This window comes from Pinus tabuliformis, chromosome 8, assembly GCF_031772625.1.
Source record: "Pinus tabuliformis cultivar Carrire ecotype Pingquan chromosome 8, CPIR1, whole genome shotgun sequence".
NCBI classification, from domain to species: domain Eukaryota; kingdom Viridiplantae; phylum Streptophyta; class Pinopsida; order Pinales; family Pinaceae; genus Pinus; species Pinus tabuliformis.
The window spans coordinates 1,453,945,223-1,453,968,254 of NC_142294.1; the positions used below are offsets into that span (position 1 = coordinate 1,453,945,223).

At 33.3% G+C, this 23,032-nt stretch overlaps 1 pseudogene; it reads left to right on the forward strand.

Annotated features, from left to right (window-relative positions):
* The first annotated feature begins 271 nt into the window (after nt 1-271).
* On the forward strand, nt 272-811 carry LOC149241230 (pathogenesis-related protein PRB1-3 pseudogene; annotated as a pseudogene).
* Nucleotides 812-23,032: the final 22,221 nt, after the last annotated feature.

The window sequence follows — 23,032 nt, forward strand, 5'->3', positions numbered from 1 at the left end:
TATTATTTTTTACAACATATTTGAATATTTTATCTATCTATATATATATAAATAAATAAATAAAGATAGATATAGATATATACTTTGAATTCAATCCTATGAAAAAGGGAAACAAGAAAACTCAGATCATAAAAGCTACTTGGGTAGAAAGTTGCCTCTTCACTTGTTCCGCCACCCCCGATGTTCGTCAGCTACCATCTTATAAATCCACGAGTACACGAACAATGAATTCAAAGAAAGCATAGAGAACAGGATCATAGATTTTGAAACCATGAAGTCGACTGTTTTTCTCCAGTGTGCAGCGATACTCCCTTTTTTTAATGTGTTATTCTCTATAGTATCTAGAGCGGCTTATGTATCTGCTGCGACTGATCTGGCCTTAATTGCCGCGTTCATTGGACCCCAAAACCAGGCGAGAGCCGACGTTCAAGTTAATCCGCCGATTCCTCCCCTTGTGTGGGATGAAACACTCGCCAACTACGCACAGAATTATGCAAATCAGAGGAAAGGTGACTGCGCTTTGAAGCACTCGAACGGCCCTTATGGCGAAAATATCTTCTGGGGATCAAGTGGTACTAACTGGCAGCCAAGTGATGCAGACACTGCATGGATCAAGGAAAAAAGTTTTTTCGACTATGGACAGCGTCTGTGCCCTCAGGCGATATTTGAGAAATGTGGGCACTACAGTCAGATAGTGTGGAGGAGCTCCGTGAGAATCGGATGCGCAAGGGTCGTCTGCAACAATGGGGGCGTTTTCATGATATGCAACTATGATCCCCCTGGCAATGTTCTGGGTCGACCGGCGTATTAAGGATCCAACGCATCTGAGCTTCATTCTGTTCAACTATAATACGCATTTTTTCCGCAATAATGCCCTCCTAGGGTTGATTGAAATATGGATAAAATGATTTTTCTTATGTATTTTTTCTTAACATGTTGAGTTGACAATAAATTTGTTTTTTGAAGTCTTTTTCTAGGTGATGTGTGGTTTCAGGTTCAAATATTAAGAAAATCGTTTTGTTTTGTTTTTTTATCATAAATTATAATTTAATTTGATACGAGTCTCTTTAATGCAATTTAAGGATCAAATATTAAAAACAATATTTTTAATAAACAATATATATCATAATTTTAAATTTCTCCGATTATTATTATTTTGCAGCAAACAGATTTCCAGATCTATATTACAGTTATAATAAATTGTGATTAACTTTTCTAACCAGCAACTGTGATTTCGAATCTGAAAATGAGCCACAGCTATTGGTTTAAAACTTCGATCGCAAATTATTATAAATACAATATGAATCCAGAAATCTGTTTGCATCAAACTATATCATAAAATATATAATTTAGTTTCATACGAGCCTCTTTAATACAAGTCTCTGAAGTGTTTTTATATGGAACTAGGATAGAGATGTTATTAAAATATTTAATATTTATAACAAATAATAAATAGTTATCTCTTGTTTTTTTAGAGGCAATTTATTTATTTATTATTCTGATAAGCTAAGTGATATATGTTTAATTAAAAGTTGTTAAATTTATATGATACTTATCTTTTACATAAAAATTCAATTTTTCAGCAACTAATATTCTATCATCATATCATCTTATAAAAAAATGTTATATCCTTACACCGAAGTTGATTTACTATTCCTGAATTTTTTAATACGATCGCTGACTGAAAGTGAGTTGAAAGAGTTGTTTACCAGATTGGGAAACAAACAATCATGGCAGCTGCGTTTTTGTTTTTGTTTTTCAATTGGTTAAGGTCTTTGATGGTGTTGACTATTCAGATACACTTACAAAACAGAACAAAAAAACTGTTTTAACACTTACAAAAGTAGATACTTGAGAGACTTTCATCAAGATAAATATGAGAAATTGATACAATTAACGCCAATGAACGTTATATGAGTAGAATTAAGTCGGGGAGAAAAATAATCCATTGATATATTCTTAGAGAGTCGATACTTCAAGAAGGAATGAGTATTTATTCATAAATAAAGGTTAATTTTAAAGTCAACTAATTTATAAGAATTTTATAAAAATTAACATTTATTTTAGTTATTTTTATTCCATTTATAATATATATTGTTGTGTATCTATATTGAATAAAAGAAATATATAATTATTTTTATTAAAAATATGTAGTTAGTTTATCCATGTAGTTATATAAATTTAATGATTAGTAAAAGCTAATAAACACTAATTTATAATAAATATCTAGACATTTACATATTTTTTATTGTTAAATTGAAAAAGATTTCAAATTAACTAAATTGGAACTTTATTTAAATTATCATTATTATTATTAAAAAGAATATATATATATATAAAAGAAACATGTCACAATATTTTTAACTATAAAGAATCATCTCCATTTTATTTGAAAGTAAGATTTGTTATATGGCTTATCAATACTACATGCTCAATAAATCATAACTAATTTTATATGACACTTTCGGATATGTCATTATTCTTAAATTAATGAAATTAATTAGAAAAGAAAAATGACCTCATTACTTTGGGCATAGATCTCAACCTTTGATTTCTTTATACTACTAAGAATATTATATGGAAGTTAAATTCCTATCAAGTATTTAATAACTAGGTTAGATCCATTTAACTCTGGACCTACCAAGGGTGGAGCATGATCAAATCTCTTTTGACTCTAATAAAAGTTTGCATCTGAAGAGATTTTATCACTTAAACTTGAGTTAAACTTGAGTTAAAATAAATGTAGGCTCATTTTATTATTAATTATAATTATAAATAGAACTATTATTTTGTTTTATTTTAGTTTTATGTAATTTGACCAAGTCAAAATATTTTATTGATAATTATCATTATTATCTTTTATAACATCTTCCTACCCAAAAAAAATATTTTCTTTTAAACACTGTCATTATTTTAATTTTGAGTCATAAATAATAAATAATGATTATAATGATTACAAATTATTACTAAATTGTCAAGGTTGTTAAACAATTTATGTATGGATAGGTTCCTCCAGCAACGTTGTTGAATGATTTATGTATGCATAGGTTCTTATTATACCTGCATAGTGTCACACATTCAATCTTGTCATTCATTCAATTTTGCCATTCACTACTTATTAGTTTGGGTTTGACCAAAAAATTATGTCACTTGTTCATAATTTAACATTGGGAATTTATTTTTTGTTATTTTTTATTATTATGTAAATTTATTTATATGTAAGATGATTTGTTGAAGTTTATTATTAGTAGTTTAGTAACTTCCGTTTCTATTAGTTACTATTTTTTTATTTTTAGTTTTATTTCTTGTTTATTTAATATTTTTTTATGATGGTCTCCATTTTCAAGAATTATAGTTTTTTCTCCATTTTTTCAATTTAAGATGACTTGTCGAATTGAGGCTTCTGTTATCCATATCAAGTTTATGAGAAAGAATTTTTTAGCGTAAATCACATGATAATGTATTTGTTGACGCATTTCGAACCAACTAGTGTGGTTCATTGTCAAGACAAGTTGAAGAATTAGATGATGGCTACATGTTAAATATGGATAAATCTTCCATCGGCAAACGACTATATTAGACTATAATGGCCCCAAAAAATAGCTATTTTTTACTATTTAAATTATTTAATAATAATAATATAATTAGATAAATAGTTATCTAAGGGTGGATATCATTATATTTTATAATGTTTTGAATTTTAATAAAGTTTAGAATGCTACAAAGGAATATTATTTTAATACTTTCACGTTAATCAAATTTGAGTTAAAATAAATCTAGGGATAAAAAATCATAATGAGAAAAATGTTAATAAATATTATTTTAGTTAAATATTAAATCCATAACTACTAATAGTTATATTCCATATATCTATTAATATTTATTAACATTTTTCTCAAATTTAATTAACATGGAAGTATTAAAATAATATTTCTTTCTAGCATTCTAAACTTTATTAGAATTCAAGATATTATAAAATATAATGATATCCATCCTTAGATAACTATTTATCTAATTATATTATTATTATTAAATAATTTAATTAGTCAAAAATAGCCATTTTTTGGCTCCATCTATTTTTGGCTCCATCTATTTAACATGTAGCCATGATCTTAGTTGGTTCAAAACGGATCCACAAATACATGATAGATTATCATGTGATTTACCTCGAAAAATTCTTTCTCATAAACTTAAGATAACTTATTATCATAGTAAAAATATATTTTAATCATTTATTTAGTTATATTTATATATGTAAGTGTATATATGTTATTATAAACAATATTAATTAATCATATTTTAAATTTTTTTATAATAACATTTAACAATATAATATTTTATTAATTATATTATTTTTTTTATAAAATTATTGTGTTTATTTTTTATTTTAATTAAACTGTATTTAACCTATACAAAATATATATATATATATATATATATATATATATATATAATTACCATATAACCCTTGTTTTTAAATGTGACACACCTACCAAAGCCCATACATTGATAGATTTCATGAACATAGGCTTCATGGTTGTTTCCACTCTGCGTTAATTCTTGCAAATATGTTACACATTAAGATATGGGCATATATAAACCCTAAATTCTTTGTATCAAGTAACCAGCTCAGAGGCTAAGTTCTAGGTTGTTTTAATGGACCGGAGCGGGCATCTCTTGACGGTGGTATGTGTCACTGTATTCGCCACTGAGATGTTATGGTATCATCCGATGGTCGGATTAAGTCGGGGTAACTACGCCGCACAGGCCCCGGTGCCTCTCCCGCTCATTTTTGGACCCTCTTGCTACCGGGCGAGCTCTGCCATTACCACTTAAACCCTAACCTGAAACTTACAGGAATGCTCCGGCCATCTTACGGAGGTGACAGGTAAACGCTTCAGCCTATGATTTGTTGTTGTTTTCCTTAACTCTGTTCGCCATTATTGCAGTAATAGGGTATATGGTTACAGGATTGGTGCGATCTTACTTGAGATACTAAACATTATCTTCCTCGCCCGCCTCAGGAAAGGTAGAACCTTATCTTCTTCCCGATGAATAAGAATAGGGTAGCAGCACAGATTAGCATCAGTGACCATGATGAACCACTAACACCCACCTTCCTTGTTGGGCCATTCGCTGGAAAGACGCTCCAGCGACGTTATCCCTTACCCTTCGCTCGCTATGCTCAGGCTAAGTGCCTTATCGGGATTATTTCCGAGCCTGAATAGCCTAATTATTCACCATAACTTTGCTAGGCATCCCTACCCATTGCTAGAGCCATAGGCATCCCTACCCATTGCTAGAGCCATAGCCAGTTCCAGTTGTTAAACCCGTCGATCCGGTTGGTTTAAGAAGGAAGGGTAGCATCCCAGCTTCCTTCCAGCAGCGCATTCTCATAGATTTATTTTAAATACTATTTAACATTAATATTATTTTTTTACTAGTAGTTTTTTTTTATATTTAAATATTATTTAAATGTTTTATATAGTTATTTAATTTTTATTTTTATTTTTATATTTATATTTAAATTTGTTAATTTTTTTATTTGGGAAAATATTATACATCCTATTAAATTAGGTAAATAAATTAGGTAAATATTATTTATATAAAATAAATTAGATAAATATTATTTAAATATTTTATATAGCTATTCTATTTCTATTTTTAAATTTGTTAAATTTTTTATTTTGAAAAATATTATACATACAATAAGTCTTTTGAACTTAATAAGTAAAATTCTCTTATTAAAGGATATAATAAACCTATTAAACTCAATAAGTAAAAATTCCCTTGACATCGTACGTTTAGGGTTATTTTTTCTTGTTAGGAGTTGTTTCTAATTAAAGCCTCGGTTTCGCCTTATCCTCCAGGCTGGAAAGGGTGGCTATGCTAAGGAGATTAGAGGTAATTGTTCTAATTACCTATCTCAATGCTCTTTGCGTTTAATTTGCCTTGCCGCTATAACGGAGACTAACTATCCCCTTCTTTTGTGTTTGGAATTTGCTTCCCAGGTTTGCCCGTCACTTCTTTTTGTGGGCTCGCTGATTCTATGACTCCACTTTCCTTCGAGACTCACAGGTTCCATTACTGACACCGTTGCTAATTATATTTTCCTCATGTTTCTGTGGACTTTTGACTCATCAAAACAGGTATAGTTCGCCAGTCGCCACGAACGTGATGTTATCTTTTTGGCCCGAATTAAGGGTTGCAATATTTGACCATGCAGCCTCTATTGTAATTCAACGAAGAATTTAGTGAATCAAATTGTTAAATACTTCCAGGTTTTGGCTCTGAACTTATTAATGTAGCTCAGTTTTACTATGAATACCAAATTTAGGATGCTTCTTGTTGTTGCGGTTAACATTATAAATTTATGTGCTCAGATTATGGTTTAATTTTTTTTTGAAGTTGTTTGCTCTCATGGTTGATTCACTCTCAGTGAATGGTATGCAATTTCGCACATATACCTGCTCAGATCTTTCGACTGTTGAACACTCCCTACAGAATTTGTACAGAAATATATATATTTTTCAAGTTCTGTCACATATACACATATTTTTCTTATGACTGTTTGAAAGTTTCGACATGCATGCTATGTGAAACCCGTTACAGAGAGCTTGGTTTCCTTTGTATATACGTCTCAACGTTGAAAAGTTCAGTCGTAACAAGAAGTACATTGACGCGTTTAATAAGGGAGAACTTTCTTGCCTGTTGAAATTTGTTTACCTTACTCTCGATGAATTATGCCACTGCATATAGCGGTTGGTTGAATGTGTTATCCCTAAATACTTGTTTTTTTTTTGTTTTCTCTCAAAGTTCGGCTCCTAGCTTGGTGATTTAGTTAAAGAATGTATGGTAAATCTTTATTTTTGTTGTTATTTCATTTCATCCTTCGGTAAAGGTATCATTACTACTCAGGTCCAATTTATATGTGACTGTATGCCTTTATCATTACTCATCACCAATTATCAAGCGACTGTGTAACCAATGCTAGGAGGTTTTCCCCTTATTTCGCAGTTTTATTCAGATGAGATTACTTGTATGCCTTTCGTTCTTCAGTACACTTTATTTAGAATTTAACAAGTTCGGTCTGGAATTCTATTCTAAGCACAAACGAATTTAACAAGTTCGGTATGGAATTCTATTCTAAGCACAAAACGTATTGGTTGATTTGTTTTTCCCGTGTCAGTGGTTTGAACAATTGTAGGAAGCTCTCTATTCAATAGTAGTGTTTTTTTTAAATGTTGTCCTAATGAGTGACGGACTGATTCTAAGTTGTCCACTCTGTTGACCGGGCTCACGAACTAACCCAGTTTCCTTATGGGAGTAAACCCGGATCAACTTTTCTTCTTTTCCTTTCGGTTGTAGATACTCTTAAAAAATAACCACAAACCATTTTAGCAATTTCGTCATAGTAACCCCTTTTCATTAGTGATTGTATACATATATTATTATAGTTTAAAGTTCAAAAAGTGACTTACATGCTCTCTTAAATGCATTACTTGCACATTCTACTTCACATGTTCCAACCCTTACCTACAGATTTCTTAAAAAAACTATATTATTCTTTATCATAAATTGTTGCAGCTAAATCTTTGCACAATTTCAATCTTTTTCATAGATAATTTAATATAGAAGATTCCATACATTACTTTTATTTTAAGAAGCATTTTAGGTTTGGAAAGGAAATTTTACAAATACGAAATACTTATCTATTAGGTTAGACTGCCCAGGAAATTAGAGAGGAATACGATCACTTCTCTCAATTAATGAGAACGGGAACCACTACTCATTCTCCTTACTCATTCTCCTTTCTCCTTTGTACTAGTTTCCATTTAGAAATAGTCGTAAACAAAGATTTATTAGGAGAATTCAAAAGCATCAAGACTTTATCAGTCCAGCCTAACCTAGGACCTCACACATTCAACAAGTGTGACTTAGGGATTCCACTCGCCTCAACTAGCTCAATAATACCCAAATTGGCAATGCCCTGCCTTCCCTTAACAACTTCTTGTTTAAAGTAATAGTTTCCTTCTCCCTTCCTAGTTGCTCATGCATCCTCTCATGCCCTCCTTGCCTATGTTCCCCAACTGAGATGATTCCTCCCCTCTAATGGTCTCATAAATGAAACTTTCACTTTGTATTTTTTCCGGTAATTTCATGGTTGACTGTAACTAACTTAAAAAAAGAAAAAGAAAACTGAGGGGTGGTACAATTTTATGGATCTATCTTTACCCCAATATACCAACCACCAAGAGAAATCAAATCTCTTTTCACTTTAAAAGAGGCTTGTATCTCAAGAAATTTGATCCGAGATCTAGAGTTTGGTTCTAGCTTGGTTTAATTATTAGTTATAATTATAATTATAAATATTTATTAATTTTGTGTTTTTTATTTTATTATTTTTATTTTTATTTTTATTTTGGCATAGTCAAATTGTTAAGCATTAAAAATATTTGTGCTCAAATGTTGGCATAGGAAAGTTTACTTATGAACCTCAAATATAAAGAAAAAGTTTAAAATCTTGGATAAAAGATAATATTATAGTATTATATTTTAGCAAATATTTATTACTACTCTCACTGAGTGAAAGGTTCCAACCTAAATATTACATTTTACTCAATATTTAGCCTCTCCCCTACTAATTTTATAGTTGAGCTTGTTTACATTTAAACTTCAAATATAAAGAAAAAATACAATAAAATGTGAACCATTTGTGAAGAAATATTGGGTAAAATATAATACTATGGTATTATATTTTAGTCAATATTTTCGAGAAACTAGTAAAAACTGGAGGAAGGAGGAATAAATATTAGATAAAATGTAATAATTACATTTTATGTAATATTTGTCTGATCCCCTCCCCTCACCCCCAACTCACTTTCCTAGATAAGCTTATTCAGTTCATAGCACTATTTCTATAACATATTATTATAGATAAATTAGGAGAATATCTTACAAATATCATATTAAATTATTTAACGACATCATTTTTAAAGGCTAATTATGTATCTAGATGTAACATGAAACTAAGAAAGATCAAGCCTGGTTTAATTTCCCCCTTAAGTAGGTTCTATTCAACATTAATACTATTTTTCATTTCTATTTTTATTATTTTTTATAAGTTTATTTTTATTTTATTTTTTCTTAGTTAAAATGTTTACATTTTATTAAGTTATATTAAGTTACACATCTCTACCATATTTTATTTTTATTTTTATTAACGTTACACATCTTTAGAATTGTGGGCTGGAGAGAACCTCTATAATTGATAAAAAATTGAGTAATTTTATTAAAAAATAAAAAATATTACGTTCCATTTTAAAATAAAAATGTTATTTTTTAAACTAACTACTTTACTTTGATTTTTTCACCCTTTCTCATAAAAAAAAAAATTCCAATGAAACCAATTCCATTTCACTTTCCATAAAACTAATGTTGAATTAATATTTGTTTATACATAATATTATATTGATTTTTAATGAGGTTTGACATTAATATTAGATTAAATTTGTTCCTATACTTGTTGTATATTGTCTTTCAATGCAAAAACATTTTAAAATAAAAATAAAAATAAAAATAATGATTTATTAAATATTTCGTGTTTGAAATGAGTTATGGTTTTCTAGAAGTGATATGATAAGCCATGACACTGCTTCATGGTATTGCAACAAAGCCTATTTACAAGTTAATAATATCCATGGTAAAATGGGGGTGAATATTGATAGTTAAGAATCCTGTTATATTGTAACTTTATTCCAAGTATTAAGTTTTAATTTAAAAAATGGTATAAAATCAAATTAAAACAAAATATTTATAGAAAAAATATATTTTGAAATGAGTTATGGTTTTTGGGCATGTGGTATTGATAAGCCATTGTATTGGCTCATGGTGCTATAGCAACACCTATTTAAAAATTAATAATATCCATAGTAAAATCAGGTGAATATTCATGGTTAATAATCTTGTTATATTGTAAGTATTAAAATTTTAAATGCTTATTAATTTAACTTAAATATATTATGTGATCATTGTTTTAATTTTTATAGTAAGATAAAACTTAATTTATATCTACTACTTATATGTTATATATTTTAATATGATATGTATATGATAGTTTTCTTTTATATGAAAATTGATTGTAATTTTATTAATAAAAACAAAATTACAAAATAAATAAATTAAATTTAAAAAATGATTTAATGTATTACATCCAACATGTAATACCCACACATTTTCTTTATACTACACATCTTCCCCATAGAGGGCCTCTCCTTATGAAAGCCTTATTCCATAATAGACAATATAATGTTTGTATGTGTAAACAATATGTAACTTACATTGATTGATGCTTTGATTATTTAGTTATTAATTATTTAATATTATGTTATTTTTATTTATTTTCAAAATTCTGGTTATTTATAAATGATATTGAAGTAGTATATATGTGTTTTTGTGTTTTAAATGAAAAAATAACATAACTATTTTGAAGATAAATATCAATGCTTGATTTTTGTACACTACTAAATATATTCCAAAATATTCTATGAATATTACCTAATAATTATTGAGAATTACTATATTTCAAAATAATATGTGTACTACACAATATTTAGTTTATTTAGTTTATATTAATTGATGCTCATAATCGTTTTATTATTAAATACATCGCACACCTACATTATATCTATTTTATTATTAAATATTAAATATTATGTTATTGTTATTTATCATAATATTTCCATTCACTTATAAATTCAAATGATGTTAAAAATTATATATATGTGTATATATGATTGCAACATGAAAATTTATATTAAAAATTTGTATGGGAAATGATTGTCTAGTCATTTGGTTCTCACAAGTCCCGAGTTTCATTCCCAAGAAGGAATATGTACTAGTGCTGTGTAGTGACTTTGAGTCGATTTTGAAAAACGGTGCCTGAGTATTACAAAGATATATTGTTAGGTTACATGAAATTTATGATGCGTGATCACCAAACATCAAAGAGAGGGTTGTCATTTTTGCACAAATATGCATCATCCATAAGAGTGTAACATGGAAAGGCATATATAAAAATAAATAAATAAAAAATCTACTTTTATTTACTAATTAATCTAAACCATACCTACAACATGATTACCCTAATTACCCAATTTATCATTTCCATTTATATTTATCTATAAAAAGGTTGTTACGGATTCTATATATATAATTATGGTGTTTTGTAATTGCATACCATATTGAATTATTTGTATGCGTATTAATAATATATGTGAGTTCACAGCAGTGATCAAATTTGAAGAGCTGGTCTTAATTTTAGTTGGAAGGGCATATATTTATCTAACCCTTCAAAAATGAAAAGTTATAAAAAAAATTATACTTCTATTAACAAGTGTATATTAAATAAACTATTTATAAAAAAAAAAATTTCAAAATGAAATGGTGTCCTGAATCTTTAAAATTTAAAAAGTGGCTCCATTAAAACACTATAAAATCTTAATAGAATTTAGTAAATAGGCAAACATTTTTCTCAAATTCTATTTGGAAAAGGTAACCATATGTTTCTTCTATTCATTAGATAATCTTCAAAAATATTTGAATTGACATCATTGAAAATATAAATCTGTTTGCAAAATGGAAAAAGTTTTTTTAATTTCATTTGTTACTAATTTATACTATCTCTTTTGTTCAGCGTGAAACAATTTAAAGCAAACCAAAAAAATAAATATATACCTTCAACAACCAAGGGAATTGAACTTTTCTCTTAACATTGCTCAATCAAAGAACACTATCAATAGACTTTCATCTCCATTAAAAACTTCAAGCTTTATAGATTCAAAAAATTATGTAATTAAAAGGAAAGTTTTCCACATCTAATAGGGAAATATATCTGTAGTGTTGTTGTATGGCTTGGTTGGTCGTTTTTGTTGTTGTTTAAGAATGGTTTTCAAATTTTGTCCTTACAATGAATTAGAGTTTTGTTGATATCTTTATCTAATAATGCAGTTTCTTCTTTTTATTAATAATGTCATTTAATTTTTCTATGATTTCAACATCAATTTAAAAACCCTTCATAGCAGCAGCTACATGGACACCCACACACACAACTTATTTCCTGGATGTCCAATGGAGAAAATGAAGTGGGAGACACAATAGTAGTTGTATGGATAACTATTGGCATTCTATATATTTTGGGAAGACCAACCGTAAAAATAAATTAAGTTGTAGCCATGTAGGCACACCAATCTTATGTTCTGTGGTTATTAAATAGCCCTGGAGTTTCATTTTAACACTTCTCCTCAGTTCAAAACTCTTCTCCCCGGTTCAAAACTTTACATAATTTTATGGGAAGCACACTTATTATTTCTCAATTTTTTTTTTACAGCATTAATTTCTATGTTTTAAAAACTAGAGAGTTAGTAAAGAAAAATGTTTTTAAGATAAGAGAAGAAATATACGGTTTTAAATGAAGTTTGATTTTACAAATGCTAGGCTTAATAGTAAGCTTGATTACAGTAAGTTCAAATGGAAGAGATGCTAGGCTTTTGTAAGCATTATGGTTGTCAGTCAGGGAATCAACTAAAAATAGAAAAGAGATGGTATTAGTTATTTACAAGAATATAAAAAAACATTTGAATCACTAAGTGTAGTTACCACCATGTAATGGGGTAATTTCATAATTGAACAATCTTGTCTGAATGGTTGTCAAAATTGAACAATCTTGTCTTAATGGTTTCTTGACAAGAAGAAAAGAAAATGTTGCAAATTAGGAAAGAAAATGAAGATACAACAGAAAATGTGGTTATGATGTAAAAATGTCAATATTATCACTTTAATCTACTTTTAAACACCATAAAATTACATCTTTAATAATTTATTTCATTTGTTACTATAAAATGAAAAATTATTCATTTATTACTATAAAATGAGAATGTATTCATTTGTTAATATAAAATAAGAACTCAAATTAATAAAGAGATTACTTTGTCTATATACTGATTTTCGCTAAAAAGAAACCCTATCGGTCTTATTATGCTATCTCAAGATTTCCATGTCGAACATCAAAGTTTCAAAGTAATGATGTCTTCATGGAAAATGTAAGGAACCCTATCGACCTTATTATACTATGTCAAGATATCTATGTGGAACATCAAAGTAATGTCATGAATATGTCCTCATAAAAGTAGGATGGAAGTTGTTTTCATAGTGGTAGGATGATCAATACTTGAATATATTTGGCATGATCAATACTTGAATATATTTGACATCCTCAAAGATGTAGTAGATGGTAGTAGTTGTTTACAAGATGAAAAAAAAAATGTGAATCAGTAAGTCTAATGAGGTAATCTCATAATTGAACAATCTTGTGTTAATGTTGAGTTGACAAGAAAGAATAAAATTTTACAAATTAAAGAAAATGGAGATACCACAGAAAATGTAGTATGTGGTTATGATGTAAAGATGTCAATATTGTCACTTTAATCTATTTTTAAGCGTTGGACAAGTACGAAAAATATCTTCTCAAATGTTGAGCTGCATACCTGTTGAAGGCCATTGATTGGGACCATGAAATCGCTTGCCCTTGTCGAGGCTTCAGAAGCTTCGTAACTCCCCTTCCAATCCCTGGAAAAATGAATATATGAAAAAATATGAAGTGAAATACTTCAATGGATTGTTTTCAGAGTTGAGCAGAGAAAGATGTAATTACAAACAGAAGTAAATATAAGGAGACAGAAATCCACATCAAACCTTCGAGTTGAATGGAAAGAATAAGAGATTCTACTTGATACGGAGTATAACCTTGATGGTTCTAATTCCGTAACAATTTCATCTTTTCCTCCTCAGGAAGGGCAAAAAGCCGTCAACTTTGCTCAAAGACTTAGTCCAAAAAATCTTCATCGATGACATGATGGACAATATAAAAAAAATACAGAGTCTACACATGACTATATAAATATCAATCAACCATTCCATAGATAATAATTTTAATTGGTTCCGCCTAAATCAATGAATTGAATGAAAGGCCAGGGAAACGAAAGTTGAAAATTAAAACTAAGAGTTAAAATACCTTGCGAGCTTGTTCTACACATGACTATAAAAATATCAATCAACCATTCCATGCATAATAATTTTAATCGGTTCTGCCTAAATTAATGAACTGAATGAAAGGCCAAGGAAATGAAAGTTGAAAATTATAACTGAGAGTTAAAATACCTTGTGAACTTGTGCTACACTCGTCGTAAGGTTGGGATTGGAAAAATCAATGCAGGAAAGATTCACAGGCTCAGAATAATCTACCTCAGTCATTGTTGATTCTGTCTTTTGTCATTTATTTCTTTTAAATATCTGATACCTTCAAAATATGCATTTTCACAAATACCAATACATAGCTACTTCTCCTATGCTATTAATGAATGTGAAAAGAAACCTTTGTTATCAACAAATGCAAACATAAACCTCATATTATCACTGCTAACTCTATCAGTGTTGCCATTATGACTATGGCCTGGGAATGGATGAACAACCTCCATTACATCCCATTGCACTTTCTTGAGTGTTATCAAAACCTCCTGCAGACTTTAGAGTGTTACATCAGTAAGAGAGCTAGAATTTTTTGAAATGTCCTACGGACAGGAAACCCTTCATTGGGAATTTTATAATATTATTTTAATTTTTTTTAAACTAGTAAAAATCAAAATTTAAATTTCTTTTGACCGGTAAATTTTTCTAAGAACTTCTCTGACGTGCTAGAGGACTTCAGAAGGGTTGTGATATGTTCAAATTATAAAACTGGTTCACACTATGGTTTTTGGTCTTGATAAGATACATGCCTTAACCATTTCTTTGGAATTCGACTGAAACATCGAGAAGTATTATGTGATTACAATTAGCTTTCATTGCCATGGAAAACCACGTGTTGTAAAACCATCAATCTTTCTGACTCCGATCAAACGACAGGGATTTGTTAATGCATCGTTAGGGTTCTAGCTAGGGTGTCTTCATTCCCATTTGACTCGATTCACTCGGCACAACCCCGTGAGGAAGAACTATGCGACACAGTGCAAGGGGTAAATCTTTCCCGTTAATTGATTAGTTTATGGACAAATCTAGATTGTGATTCAGTTATATTTCTTTCTCTGTGGCTAGCTTCTCAATAATGTCTATGATTTTTCAGTTTCTTTATAGATTCCTTTTCCATATGAAGGGCTTCCCTCATGGAGTCCCCTCTAGCACTCAGTCTATGTTCTCTATGTTTGATACAGGTACAAGTGTCCTAAATCATTATGTTGTTTCCATTTTCTTTGCAAACCCTCAAACCATGAGTTATTTGTCTAACTTCCTCACAATTTCTTTCAATTCACGTCCCAACCTCCAAGCGGCCAATTCTATGGACAGGGCGCCATTTTTCTCGAGTGAGAGAGATCGGGTTTTTAGATCTCTGGATAATCAAAACCCTCACTGGAGGTAACCCACGTTTTGATCAGTATTTCCTTCATAAAAATTATTAACAATGTTTATATAATTTCTATTCGGTGCTCTTAATGTTTTTCATTATAATGTTATCCATTTTGTTTGTAATTCATAGGCTTCTGTCTGAGCGGGTTTCAATTGGCAGTTGTAACACTACTTCGATATCATTTCCCAAGCACTTTTCACCTAAGACATGACCTTTTGACTTGCAGTGAATAGAAATGAGGGTTGTTTGGGGTTTAGAGTTGCTAGTTGAATTCTCGGGTATCTTAAAACAAAAATTTTTGCAAAACCCTTCGAGGGTTTAGTGTTTTACTAAGAGATTATTTCTCTCTATAACATATTAAACATTCTAATTTTCAGTAATATTTCTTTTGGCTTATCCTCAATAGTCTAATTTTCAGTAATATTTCTTTTGGCTTATCCTCCTTAGTCTATGTGGACTGTTGAGCTAAACTTGGTGCCCTCGACATCTCAGTTCTTGGTTTAATGGAAAATGTTGTTTTTGTTGATGGTTTATACTAGCGTCATTGTTATATATTAAACAAGTTGTTGTTATATATTAAACAAGTTATTGTATATATGGATGGATGATGCTTATGCTTCAGATAAGTTCATTGTATTAGTTTTACTATTTTCTGGGTTGGATTTTCTAATTAGAAGGTCCTTAAGGGAATGGCCTAGAATGTCTTTGGAAATGGCTGCCTGGTCATAACCTCTTCATTAACCCAATACACATCTCTATTTATATAATTATAAAGAGAAGGATTTCAACCCTTAATGCAATTCTAGTACAAATGTACATATCTTCTTCTCCTAGAGGAAACCATAACTGTTCCTTTTTGTGTTTATGAATAAGCATGCATGCAGTTCTCGCTTAGCAGAGTCCAATTTTCCAGTGCTTTCTTTCACAGGCTAAAATATAAGGAAACACACCCTATGTGGTAAAGAAGTTTAAGGGTACATGAAATGACCTAAGTTGTTGGTCTTATTTTATAGAGAATCTAGTAAACTTTCACAGTGTTATGATTAAACAGTTTCTACAATTATATTTACAATGAGTTACACAATTATCATATTTTCAAGCTACTTTGTTCAGTAGAACATAAACACTTGGGTTTATACCTATTTTACCAAATATAGTAACCAAATATATATCTATTTTCATTCATGAACTCATAGCTTTAGACTTAAGAAAAGATGGAATACTTATCTGTCTATGTCAATCCACGAATTCAACTAAGGTGAGACCTTATCCCCCCAATGTTGAGAGGGAAATCACGTCCATTTCTCCCCCCGAGCTCGATTCCAGGATGATAAGTAATAGTTTAACTATTGAATCTGGTAATAGACATCAGGAATGCAGTCCAGACTAAAATACCATTGATTTTAATTATGTTCTGAGGTTATCCACTAGCCTAGGTCTAGCTCTAGATATCCCCTATAATAGAGTGTCATTTTCCTTACATAATTGCCTTTTCCTTTTCCTTAATTCAAGATTGAATTCCTTTATTTCCACTGAGGTCTCTTTTTATCTTAAGGAGAGAAAGGTGTAATTGTCTTTAACTATTCCTAAAGAGTTCAAGGTTGAAATTCATTTCTGGTCTCCCTTCTTGAATTATGAGATTTCATAATTACAAAAAAAATATTATTTACTATTTAAATATTCATCTAAAATGTCATTGGTCTTTCTTGAGTTCTATTTACTAAAATCTTAAACAAGATAAAGTAATTTCTGACTATTACCCGAGAGGTGTTACATCTTCCCCCCCAGGTAATCACCATCCTTAGTGTCTATTGTAGCCCATGGAATAGAGTAGGATAAGCTTCTCTCAGCAGACTTTCATCTTTCCAAGTAGCTTCCTACGAGGGGTTTTACCAAAAATTCCCCGTCTGGTTCGACCTGTCAAAAACATCATTATCACCATTAGTTATTAATTCTAGCTTGGATATAATATAATTCAAATTCATTCATACTTACTTGCACATCTTGCCAATTAATAATGTGCCTGGGGTCATACACATACTTCTTTAATAGTGACACGTGAAACACATTATGAACTTTTATGTGATGAGGAAGAGCAAGCTGATAAGCTACTGGTCCTATCCTTTCCAAGACTTGGAAAGGGCCACAATAGCAGGGTGCCAATTTAGCACAACTACCCCACTGCAAGGTGATTTTCTTGGGTTTTATCCGGACATAAACATGATCTCCGACTTGGAATTCTTTGAAACTTCTCTTTTTATCTGCGTAAACTTTTTGTCTATCTTGAGCCCCTTTCAAGTTTTGTTGAACTTTCTTTACTTCTTGTTCCATTTTTGCTAACATTTTGGGTCCTAGGATCATCTTGTGTTCTGGGTTATGCCAACTACATGCAGTTGTACACCTTCCATACAGCATTTCATAGTGACTCATCTTTAATGATTCATGGTAGCTGTTGTTATAAGCGAATCTAGCCAACTAGATATAGTATTCCCATTTGGTCGTTTGTTGCATCACATACATTCGTATCATATATTCCAATACATGATTAACTAGATCTGTTTGTCCATCCTTCTGGGGGTGATAAGTGGTACTAAATTGGATCCAAGTACCTAGCCTTGTAAAAAGAGATTTCGAGAATGTAGTTTTGCTCGAAAGAGTCATTAGGGGGAAGACCGTGGGTTCAGGCACAGAGGGCCAACAATATTTTGCTATAGTCTAGGACAACGCTGACATTTTCACCTTACCCCAAAGGGCAAGGAGTCTCACCCGAGGCATGTCATGACAAAAAGGGAGAAGGGTTCAACATGGAGTCAAGAAAGTAGTAATCGGATTGCATTCGATCACATCTACATAAACATTACATATAAAGTAGAGATAACAACATACTCACGATAATCTACAAACTACAAATACATGAAATTGATAAAGCATTCAAAAATTTGAATATTCATCATACTCAGGGCCTAGATACATCACAAGTCGCAATCGGTCTTAGCCTTTCTTTATATTAATCTTAACAACAAACATTACAATATGACTCCGGCTTTCGTTGCAAACAACTACAAGAAATACCTGTGTGAGTTCCACGGATTCGGTTCAGCTTCAAGGACCAATTCTCCTAGGCTCCTGCAACCTGCCTTCCATCTACCACAACTAAGGATCCTTTCACCTACTCTCCCAGCTCTGCTACTCCTCTCCTCAACTTAGCTAATCCAACCCCCTTATTTTCTGGTCTTTTCCTTTTATATCCTCTTTGTTACTTGGACTACCAGTTCCTACTCAGATTTTCTTCCCCTCAGCTTCTTTTGCACCTTCGCATCCCCTCGATTGCCTTTGCCTTATGCTGCCACCATGCTGCATCTCTTCCACAACTGCTTGTTCCACCAACCAACCATTGCTGCCACCTGTGTCCTTCTCGTCCTTCGGTCAGCCAAAATTGGTCAAAACCTTTTCAAAATTATATAAAAGCCCCAATAGGGCCCAACCACAATTCCTTGACTTGTCCTCGAGTCAAGTCATTTCACCCTCTGTCAGTCCTGCTGGTACTTCCATGTGCTCTGTGGGTGGTGGTTGTGCTATTACCTACGCTGGTTCTACTGTCTGTTGTACTGGTACTTCTTCTTCCTCAATCATTGCTTGTGGAGTGACATCTGTTTCCATTACACCTTCTCGCCCTTGAGGTTCTCCCATTCCAAACAAAGGCTCCAACTCTAGAACAGAGGCCGTGGTCTGCTGCCTGAACATTGTATAGTTTTGAATGGTCGTGTCCCACCGAGCGAGAATTGCATCGGTGACCTCAGTAAACACTTCGGCCGAGTGCGACATTAATTCAGTTGGTCGTTGGCTTTGTAGGTCGCTCCATTGCTACCTGCTAGAGTCACACACCTCCTTCAGAAGTAACACCTGCATCCGAACCGGTGGCTACAGATCCCTGCTTACCTTTTCGTCTTCGCAGACTCCTCCTCGGTACTATCAACCTGAGCCTGCAGGGTGTCAATTTGATCATTGATCTACTATAGTTGGGCAGGGTCTGTAGAGTCTTTCGTGCTAGAAAAAAAGGTCTATATTTTCTCTTTGAGTGGGTAAACCAAGTGGTTCTTCAATTCCAAACTGCCATACTAGTCATGGACCTTGTTCATCAGGGCATATCTATCGGCGAGGGTGAGGGCATCGGCTAAAGCTTGTTTCTTTGCTTCCAGTTCCATGACCTTCCCTCGACTATCCTTGCGTAAATTGCCACTAGATCCGGTAGTGTAGATCTCATAGTCTCAAATTTCCTCTTCATTTCAGCATTGGTAGCTGCCAGGTGCAAGTATGCCGCCTGGATGTGGTCGCAGTAGCTGACCAGCATGTAGGTAGCCATGTCTGTCAGTGCTTCGGTATCGGCCTTGATGATGGGTGACCATAGTGATCTGAATCATTGTGTGACTTCGTCAACCTGGGCTTGCAATCCCGTGTTTGCTTGTCGCAGGTGATCACGCTCTTCTGTCACCATCTGCAACTGCCTTGTTTGTTGTTCATGTTCCTTGGCCAGGTCCTCATGGATCCTTTTGGCCCTATGTTCTACTTGCTAGATAGATGAAAACAATTGTGTCGACGACCAGTGTTGGAGTGTATTGGCCTGTATTGTAATAGGTTCTCAGAACTACTGTTGTAGGGGTAGGCCACTGGCGATGGATTTGTCGAAATGGGAGGTGGGCGAATGGGCTTGCTGTGATGGGGGGTGAACTATGGAGTGGGTGGAATGATGTTGGGGTTCAGGCAGACTGTGAGCCTTATAGGGAAAGGTGGAAAGTATGGTTCAACCCTTTCCTCCTGTAGATTGGCATCTAGTTCTGCCCCTTCTAGTGGTTCCAACCCAAGCATCAGTGATGTAAGTTTTGTTGGTTGCATCCCGTTGGTAGGAGTGGTGCCCTCTGTCCACCCAACTAACTAAACTTCTACTTCTATGGTTGTCCTTTACTGGCCAGGTGGAAGGGTCTCGGATAAGATCATGGAGGTCGAGGTAGTGTGCGGAGACGACTCCCATGACTGATGTAATGCAAGTGGAGGTGGTGGTGGGGATCTCTTCAATTACGGTGGTTGCAGGGTTTGATTTCTCAACCTCTATAGTAAGGTCAATGATCGGAGTTGGTGGAATAACTTTCGGCTTTTTGACAGGTGAGGTGTGGAAGACTCGCTTTTTCTTGGGCTTAGGGACCGTGGGTTGGGAGGGAGCTTGAGCTACTCTCGTTGGGAGCTTCATGGACAATGGTGTCATTATGATAGGAGAAAACATGGTGGAGCCTTGAAATTGGGTAGGGTAATTTCCCTCACTTGACTCGAAGCTAGCAATTGTCCATGTGAGTTCGAATATCTTTTCCTCCATCTCAAGCACCATTGGTTGGATTTCCTCCTCGGCTGGCCGCTTCCTACTACTCTTCGACCCATCTCCACCTTGCCCCTGAAGAGTCAACACTCCAAAGAGGTACTTTTGCTTGCCTTCTACTATCTCATAGGCCACTCCTGGCCATGACCCCACTTCTCCGTGTAGCACTTCCGCCGTTAGGAAAAACCTCTGCGGTCTCATCTTAAACATGTCTAGGTGGACACACCGTGGTCTCAGGTAAGTATGTGCATGGGAGGCACCAATCCTTAGTTCTTCTGAGAATTCATCCAATAGAGCATTGGGTGTCCTCTCTGTTGACCTTACTGTGGCCAACACCTACTCGTACCAGTCTGTGAAGGATATTTCATTGATCTCCTTCATGCTGGGATTTCCTAATTATTTGTATGGATCATACCATAGTGCAATCGGTTGTCCTTTGACGAGGGGTGCCATTTCCCTCTCCTTCGGTGGCCTCCATTTCCAAATCTCCAGCGACATCAAAAGATATTCGAACACTAACCCAACACCCCTTCTTTACACGTCTTCACATGCTTCAAATAGCTCATTGAGAACGAAGGCTGACCTGTTGAGCACCTCTCCTCAGCAACAATGTTCCGCAACTGAGATTGCGTCGAAGGTGCATTCATTTTTTGTGAAGTGCCACATTGTTTTGTTTGCAATGAGGTAACAAGAAAACCTAATATCTTCGTATCTAGCTTCGCTCCTCCCCGACCCTGATTAGTCCCATATTTGGAATAAATATTGTTTTCAGTATGCTTCTTACCCCTCTTAACCCCTGTCTAGAACATTATGCTAACTGCATTGCCACCCTCGGCCAGTCCTGTGAGTTGACTGATATCTTCCACATGGATGGGGTACTCCTTATCCAGCCACCGTGACTCTCCATGCATCCTACTCACTAACAGCTTGGTACACTACATCGCGGAAAATTGAGTGTCGAACATAGGTAGACTCCTCGAATGGAGTAATGTCGATCTCTGTATTCCCTTAAAGTCTTCCCTGACCCTGAAGGTCTTAGTGCCATCTTCCTTCTGGAATTACTCCATGTAAACTTCTCTTTTCATGGCCAGGAATTGGAAACAGTCTGTGAAGTCGTTGTCTATTGAATTTGCCTTGTCATACTTGCCATACAGATTATTGATCGTTTCAATTCGTGCATCCAAGGTGTCTTATGGGATTGATACTAGTCCTTTCACCATCTCATTTCTCCTGAGATAATCTATCTGCACTCGAGGTTTCCTGCTTCTTTGTCTCTGCACCTGTTCATCAGAGCGAACTTGTAACTCTTTTGTTGTCTGCAATTGGAATTATGGAATTCCCTTCATTATCCTGTGAATTAAGTAGCCGGCCCTGACATGACGTTCAATGATTGACGAGGCCTTAATAACGAATTACTCCTGAAATTTTCCCATTAATTCTAACTATACCTTGCCGACATTGGCTGACTTGGACGCGACAACCATGATGTGAACTGGAAAGTACAGAGTGGGCTACATGGTGTATTTATTTTTCCATGATGGATTTATTTATTAACTAAATTTATGCTTAATGAGAAAATATATTGTGACTCCTACTTTGAAAATTTCCTATTTAGTTACTTAATTTGGAAATGACTACTGGTATGGCGGACATGACGGGTATTTTTGTGGTCATAAATGTTGAAAAAAGTGCATGCCTATGTGTACTTTGCTGATTAGGATTACGTGTGTGGCCACTGACTCTACTAACTAGGACTACATGTGTATCCACTGACGCTACCCCCCCACTGAATATACTGACTAGGATTACATGTGTGTCCACTAACGGTACCCCCCGCCCCCCCACAACCACAAATGGGTTGCGGCATACAAAGACTTTACTGCAACCTTATTATTTCGATTTCCTTTTTTTTGTTTAATGGGTTGCGGAAGGGCTCCAAGCATGCGCTATTCACCCATCCGTGCATTAAGACTCCATGAAGTTGCGAGAGCCTTAACACGCTTGAATCTCTGATTTATGTGACTATAAATGGACCCAACCAGTGCATCTGCAGTTTCGCTTGGAACTGTTGGAAGTTGTTGTCATAAAGGAGTACATGTTCCCCGACTTTAAACGACTTCCTCTTGATATGCCTATCGTTCCAAGGTTTTTGCCTTCACTTCTCCACTGATTGATGGAGCTCTGCTACAAACCTAGTTTCGTCA